This window comes from Ochotona curzoniae, unplaced genomic scaffold (assembly GCF_017591425.1).
Source record: "Ochotona curzoniae isolate NIBS_2020 unplaced genomic scaffold, NIBS_Ocur_1.0 contig_2754, whole genome shotgun sequence".
Lineage (NCBI taxonomy): Eukaryota > Metazoa > Chordata > Mammalia > Lagomorpha > Ochotonidae > Ochotona > Ochotona curzoniae.
The window spans coordinates 30,315,581-30,324,176 of record NW_024465582.1 but is presented as its reverse complement, the minus strand read 5'-3'; positions in this window follow the sequence as shown (position 1 = coordinate 30,324,176).

The window sequence follows — 8,596 nt, the reverse complement described above, 5'->3', positions numbered from 1 at the left end:
AACTTGAAGGCGATTGTAAAAAGAAAGATGACACAAACCCAGACTTGCAAACCTAGATTTGTGGCAATCACGCACAGTGTGAGACATCAAACTCTAAACTGTATATTTTTTTGCGCATATAAGTAAGATTGCATTCTGTAATACATTCTGTGTTCTATAGCTAAGGCTTTAAAATAGTATTAAGAATGAATAATATTTATTCTTTGATCTTTTTGGTAGAGCAATTAAATATATATTTTGGCTTCTAATGGTCAATTTTAACTTCCCAAACCAGGTCAACTATAATACTAGGGGTATGCATATTTTATAGCAACATTACTGCAGATTTTTTTTTATTATTATTCCCACTCTGACTTTCGAAGTTTGAATGCTGTTAGGAATAGCTTGATTTATCATATCAATGATCATGTAAGGCTGGAGATACAGGGCTCCCACATATTTTCTAGGAATACAAACATCTAAATGTCCTACATTTTTAGAAGACAGACTCAAATGACTAGGTAATTGGCTGCAAAAATGCTTTGTGACAACATAATGCTGTTGTTGAGTTCATCAAAAGAAGCAAAGTTTGACTATAGCCTGTCCGACCTGGAGCTGGCTAGTAGCTTCTGATTCTTCCAGAATCCAATTTCCTCGCACTGGGTAAAGCATTGGCAAAAATGAATTGGACACAGATCAACCAAGAGCCACTAGGGCATCTGCCAGTATAAGCAGAAGAGGTCGGACCCTTTAAGAATTAGACCAACTGCCAGTTACAGGATTATTCTATGAAAGGTATATTATAAACACTCACAACTGGCTTTCCTGTAGCCCCCTCAGGGCAAGGTGAGAGTTTATAGCTTCTCCCATGGGACACCTCAAGACCAAATTAGATGAAAATGCAAAAGAGCACAAAAAAGTACAGTATGGACCAAGCACTGGGACAAAGGGTTAAGCTGCCTTCTGTAACCCTGGCATCACCAGTTCAAGTCCTGGCTCCTTTGTTGCTGATTCAGCTTCTTGGCAATGCACCAGAGAAAGCAGTGGAAGATGACACAGCACTTGTTGGTGTTAGGAGCCTGTAAGATGCAGTAGTGTTCACAGTGCACCCGGTGATCTAAATGAGAGAGAGGTGTGTGAATCATGTTCCAAATCAGAGGGGAAAAGGAGAATAAATAGAAGAAATGTGGAGAGATGGCATTTAAAAAATGTATCTATTTGAAAGGCAGAGTTACAGAGAGAAGAAGAGAGAGAGAAGAGAGAAAGAAAGAGATTGAATCTTCCATCCACTGATTCATTCCCCAAATGGTGCAGATGGCTATACCTGGGTCAGGCAGAAGCCAGGAGCCATCTAGGTCTCCCATGTGAGTGACAGGAGTCAATCACAAAAAGCACTTGGACCATCTTTCGCTGCTTTCTCATGCACATTTATCAGGGATCTGGATCATAAGTGGAGCAGCTGGAACTCTCATATGGGATGCCAGAGGAGGCTTACCACACTGTGTCACAACATCAGCCGCAAGAGATAGTAGTTTGGTTTGGGAAGGTAAAAGTTTCAAAAGGTGATGGATGCTATCAGATCTTTAAAAGCCTGGCCTGGTGGTTGACAGTTGCAGTCTTCAACTTGTCACATCATTATTTTCTTACTGCCTCTTGGCAACCATCCAGGCCTGAAGTCCATTCAGAAGTAGAGGATTCCAATGAGCTAATCAACCATCTCTGTTGGGAAACAGTTCACGAACATGGTAGACTGTGTTAACTAAACCTAGCAACTGAATAAACTTCATAAGGCTTCTTCAGCCTCCCTAAATTAGAAAAAAAAATGCAGAATAGAATTATGGTAACCCACTAAAATCTAAGAGATTATCTAGTCCAAATCTGTTAAGGATTTGGACAAAGCTACACAGCTACTCAGGTTTGGGACTCAGAAAACACCTTCTCCGAGAGATCTGTGATGGTCCGCAGAATTAACCACTGAGCGAATGACTTGGCAGCATGCAGTCATAGACTGGCTCAAGTTTGCAGAGCGGTCCTTCTCACCCTGGGGGGTTAGGGTTGTGGTTGTTCCAGTCCATTAACAAGATCACAGTGGGGAAACCATAAACACCTTACACAGGGGACTAGACATAGAGTTTGTCGAAGGGAGTTAATCTCTCGGCAAGAGTTCCACGCTGTCTTTCTGGCATTGATCTCATCATCTGTGACTTCCACTTTCTGTGAAATCCAAACTTCAAAAGATGCTTTTCACATATTTGAGGACAGCATGGTTCTAGAATCTCATGTCCCGTCACTCTTTAAGTTGCCTCATCTCTAATTGATCTGTCCCTCAGCTCCTTTTCTGTAGAGTGGAAACTCCATGTTCATCTTCCATGTTCTCAGGCCTGGTTGAGGAGCCTGCCATCTCCTTGTAGTGGAGGATGGCGTTTGGAACTGAGCTCAAGGCATTGAGGATTCTGCTGGCCTATTCCTGCTCCTGCTTGTTCATAGCAGACCGAGCTAAGGAATGTCCCTGACATTCACATTTCTTTCTACATCCATATCTATAGAATGAAAACGAGAGTCACCCTGATATTGCTCATTCTAAATCAATACCACAGTCTCTTCTAGTTTTCTCCCTTTCCATATGTGTAACTCCCTTATCCAGCCGTGAACAATCAGGTTTATCATTATTCTGAGTAGATATACTTACTTGGTTAACAGTTGTGAATGTAAACGATCTACTGTTTTACCTCCACTTTCTTTCTCTTTGGACCCTGTCACCCAATTGCCCAGCCACCTCCCTGCTTATGCAACCTCCAAATGCTGAGTGGCTAAGACACCTGTACGCAGGGTTCTGTTTGTGCAAGGAAATCAGCCCTCATTCTACTTAGGCCCTGACTCACCATACCAGCTTGTCCTGCTCTCCTTGGACCTCCTCCTCATTCTCATGGGCATTAACTCTGCGCTGAACCTATTCCCCTTGTGAACACACGAGCTACCCTGTCTTGACTCTGAAACACTCTATCAAGCAGCGCTGCCAATCCCTGTACACCTCCCAGCCCGCTTGGGCCCTGACACCACCCTGTGCCCTCTGCTTTCTCCTCTTCTTTTGGGGTAGATGACAGCCTCACTAAGAATTTTTGAACTGAGCTGTTCAGGAAGCAAAGCAGACCAAGAAGGGAAAACCTTATTTCTTGTTTTCAACATCTTCTTGGATACAATGATGAAGGGAATGGCTGCATGCAGAAGGATGGTTTGGTGTCTTACCTCTTGAACTATTCTGTGTTTCTTCTCAAGAGCATGCTGTTGCCAAAACATTCTACCTTTCCACTCTAAACACCCCAACATTTAAACATGGAGGCTCTCATTGTCACGATCACTACCTGATAACTCCTTCTGACTTTGTTCTCTCAGGACAGAAGCCTCACCTACTAACCCCATGGCATTTTGCTCTACCTGCACTTTTGACAAACTCCTGGAGAGCTGACACACATTGGTGACATACACGTCAGCTTCGGAGTCAGGAGCGCTTGTGTTAGAAACACTAACTTGTCTACCGGGTGAATCTGGGTTAGTTCTTAATCTTCGTAAGCCTCTGCAGTATCTACTATTGGAGTAGGAATTGAAGATAGATATAAAGGCCATGTTGTAAAGCATTTTCTGAATACCTATCTCTATCACTTCTACCTCCTTAGCAAAGTCTGTGTGTGTGTGTGTGTGTGGTGAGGTGGAGGGTGTGTTTGTGTCTTTGTGCATCTGTCTACTTCTCTGTCTACTCTTTTCCCTTGAAGTTCTGTATTCAGGTAAAAAAAAAAAACCCTCTGAGCTCATAAATACTGAGCAGCAACAACAATCTTAAGAATAAGAAGACTGGCCTGATTCTTCAATGAACATGAGGCAACCTTAATGCCTATTTTTTTTCTCAAAAGGTATCTGACCCCAGGAGGGTAGCCTGTACTTCCCAAAAGAATTTGATCTTGACACTTTCAAGACTAATCTCAAGTCCTGAATGGTACTTCAAAGGTATGCTCATTACAGCCAAGATGAGAGAAAGCAAAAGCATCCTGCCTGGAAATCTGCCTCCTTCTACACTGTTTATTGGGGCCGCTATCAGGTGTAGTTCTGTGTCCTAGCTTGCTAGCTTCATGCTCTCTCAACCTCTCATGGTGGAGTTCTGGGGACCTCTGGACCCTCCATGTTTAGAGGTCATTCCAAGAGAAGTGGAACTGGAAGACTAGAGAGTCTATGGGTCCAGCCTGCCCCACTTGGTTGGAGTTATGTCTATGTACTGCTGTATAAAAATACCCTGTGGTCTCCTGCATTGCATTCTTGTCTTTGAAGCAATTCTCTTGAAATACTTTCTCCTTGGTTGCTTTATTATCATTTTATAGCATAAAGCCCTTCCTCTGATTACACTGAAGCCTTGTGCGGAGTGAAGTATAGCGTCTCTCACGCGTGATGAGATGGAAATTGTTATCCTGGCCCCCATGACACCCAAGTGGAATGGGAAGCTGCACTTGTGTAATCATCAGAGGGCAGACCACAGGAGAGGACTGTAGTGCTGTTTCCTTTTGTGGGGGTTTAATTAAAATCATTACTTAAAAGTGGGCATCGTGACAACATCGTGATTGGGCTATTTTCAAAGTGAGGAGCACCTAGGAGAATTCGGGGTTCCAGGAGAAAACCGCTTTGTGGTTCTACATGCATGTTTTACTGGATGCAAACATTTCAAGAAATCTGTAATCCTGATAATGGCCACTCTCTTTGATACTCATCTAAGAATGAGAAGCATATCAAAATAATCAGATATTTTATGATAGTTTGGAAGGTCATTACCAGACATTCTCTTTTACTCAGGATTAAATAACCAACTCTATGTTTTTTATTGCTGATTCCTACTCTTAAGGCAAGTACATGCAAGCAGAGCTGATTGCAATATAAAGAATTATTCTCTTGAGTCCTGCTTGTACTCGTTCTCTTTTTGTATGCTTAAAAATATATATATTCATCAATGACTGCAGCAACAGGACTTAGCATGCGCATATTATCTTCTCATATTCCATTAGTCTCCCCAAAGCCGGCGTATAGATGTGAGTATGGATACACCCGCCCACACTCACAAACATGTATGTACACATGCAAGCCCCGAAAGTGGCATCAAAACGTATTTACCCATCATTGCATTCTAGGCAGTTTATCAAACACAGATTTTTTTTTTTTGCATTCGTGTGTGGAACCTGCAAAAAATCCATGCTGATGTATAGAATCTTAAAGCAAACTGTAATCTTGCAAACGAGGAGGTGAACCTCAGAGGCAGTAGTCTTTTGATATGCAGCGTAAGTGAAAGGCTGCATAACATAAAATGATGGTGCTATTAATCCTACGGCACTGGTGGTGCCCAGCCCCCCCCCCCTTCGCTATTGATACCAACACCATTGTCTCTGGCTTTAAACTTCATCAGTATGCAAACGGAGTGTCACTATGATGGGTGGTAACTTGGTTGGATGCACTTTCTACATTTCTGGCAAATGAGTATAATTATTTTCAGAGCTGCGGGCAACTCATGCATGTTTTATCCTCCATCTGGACCGGCACGGTACACAATAGTGATAAAAGATGATTTTCCCCCTTGGATGTTCACAGGCCATCATCGACACAGTCCTGATGAAATGGCCATGTATCCCCTAGCAGTTCTATATCTGCCACAGCTTGACAACAAAATTATTTCCCCATAGTCCTAAAACACTTCAAATATTCAAGCCCTCTGTGCATATATTTGTGTTTTGAAGCATTCAGCGTTAACATAATGTGGTAATTTATAAACTGACAAATTAACTATGCAGAAATCACAGAGAGGCCTTACGAGGTCTGCGAAGCAGCAGAAGAGAAAGCAGACGCTTTTTTGCGTTCTGCCATAATAATAATCCTCTCAACTGCTGCAGCTTGCCCGGCCTCCCATTGTTAAGAGCTGCTAGCGTTACAGCATGCTCGCTGTAGGTGATGCCGCTGGATGCCGGGCCTCACAAGCCACCAACCAGGAGGCTGGGCTCAACACTTCGCAGTGCCATCCCTTGATGGGGACTGGCGCTGATGGGGAGAAAGGCACTAAGAGAAAAGAACCACATCACCCATGCCAACCCGGGAGGGGCAGCAATAGAGGGTGAACTTCGGAGGTTAGATTGGCCTCTAAGATGGAACTGTCACAATCAGTGATGGTAAAACAGAATTCACGCCTGTGGAAGGGAGATCAGCCGCCTTTGTTTTGTGGTTCTAAACTCGTTTTCATGATTAAAATCCATCATCATCTCGCTCGCTTGCCCTAGCAAATGCTGGCGATCCTTCCAGGCCCACTATTGATCCTCAGACGGCTGCAAAGAAGCAGCATTCATCAGAGGACGCCAAGGAGCGCATTTTCACTTTTATTGTATTAGCTTAATTCTCTTTCAGATGAATTACAGACTCCTTTCACTGGGCCAAGGGGAGAGTCTGTATCTTCTGCTGCCCCCATCTGTTTAACATGCGGATTCTTAGAAAGCAGAATGAATATTTAGAGGAAAGAAAGTATATACGAATTCTGTGTAAAAATACAGAACATTCCTTCATGATCTACCAAACCAGCCTCCCTTCCTTCCTCTTCCTCTGCATCCTGTTCTCCGCTCACCTCCCTCAACTACCCCACCCACTGACACAGGCACATTCGCCATCTTACAGATTTGCACATGCATGCTAAGCACACACACACACACACACACACACTGTCCTTTAAATGGCATGTACCATGCTACAAGGCCTACCAAACATCAGACACTCTTTATCAGCAGTTGTGCCAGGGTCTCCATGGTAACAGTATAATAGATTTGCCCTTATTCAATCCCAGAGGCCACATTGAAGCTCAATGCAAAATTTGCTGGGGCCTGAATTCCTTTCAAGCCACGGCTCATGTGTCAGGAAACAAGTCCACGCACAGACAACCTTGCAAAGAAAGATGGAAAGGAACCTTTTCCCTCCAATGCTGTCTGTTCACAGTGACAGTCAGAAGCCCAATCCCTTCTAGAACTCACTGCTGTCTCATTTTCTAGTTATTAATTCACTTCTTTGGGTGGAGAGGCAAGTGGGGGAGGGGAGCAGCAGGCATTGCAAGAACAAACCGTCAACGAATGTGCAGAGCAAGCTGCATAAAAACGAAGCAAGCATCTCCGTGTCCAAGGTTACGTGGGATTCAAGATGGCCGAAGCTACAGATTAACCACCGGGGCTGGAGGTATCTCAGGACCCAGCAGGCCTGAGCAGCCTGGCCAACCTCTACAACCCAAACAGGCGTGGCCTTTGGGGACACTGGAAAACATCTTCCCCTGTGGACACGGCAGGCAGAAGGCTAGACGTGTGCCCTTGTCCTAAATCCTCCAATCTCTACAGGCAAGAAGGAATCCCAAGAGCTCACACCTGAAGTGCGCTGTGACTAAAACAAGCACAGCTCACAAGTTTAAACAATCATTTGTTTCAGGTTTATTTTAATCATCAGCTTTGGGACTTCCAAGATGATTACCTTGCGGGTTAATTATTTTCTGTGCTGTGGTTTTCCAAACCTAATTGCTCAACTTCATTATTGTACATTGTGATCCACAGTCAGTTCCTAAGATCACCTGTCCAAATATTTTCTCTTCTGATGATCACTGAGAATTTGCTGTGTTTCTCCCTGAGTCAGAACTCTCACTTTGTTGAGAGACACTTGTGTGATCTTTTTTTTTCTTAAGATTAAACTGGAGACATTGCCAACACCAAGCAGGTACCGGGAATCAACTGGCAATACTGTAAGAACAGGACCTAAGACTGGGTCTTAGATCCCAGGCAAAATCTGATTAACTTCAGGCCAATGCTTTTTATGCTTTAGCATGCATAAAAATCACCTGGAGGATGGTTAAAATGCAATTTTTAAAACCCAACCCTCAGAGATTCTGATTCAATAGGTGAAGGCCAGGGCTCCAAGAAGCTGCTTTCCCCAAAAGCTCCAAGGTTCCTAATTTGAGAACCACTGCTGAAAGCCAATCTCCATCAGTGGAAGGAGCTTGGCATCTGGCAGGAGGCTGCACTGACCTGAACCTTGTTGACCGTGACTTCAACCTAGGGTTGTCTTCTCGGAGGACATCACTTGCCATCCCGATGTCATCAGCCCCTTCCCTAGCAGCTCAGACATGACATGAAGAAGAGAGGCCACGGAGAAGAGGGGAGCAGCATTAGAGGCCCAGGATGCATCCCCAGCGCTGGTGCCTGGCCTGCCACTTGCCAGGACTTGGCCAGCATTTCTTGAATGAATGCATGAACCAGGAATGCCAAGGGTTCCCCACCTTGGGAAACAGATCTTACATCAACAGCATGGGAGCGCCGTGTTTTCTCAAAACACCAACAACTGCCTTGGATTTGGTTTTAGAAGGGGAGGGAGAGCACATAATTCCTGAAATTCTTCTTGGAAGCTGGAGCCACAGGATGAGTCACTGGAGAAAGCAAAATCCTTTCATAATTAAAAACATAACTCTCTGATTTATCTATTTTTGCAAAGGTAGGGATTTCTTCCAGTGGAAAACACTGCAGTTTCAGTTTTCAGACTCACCAATTTCACTGTCTTACTGAACATAATCCAC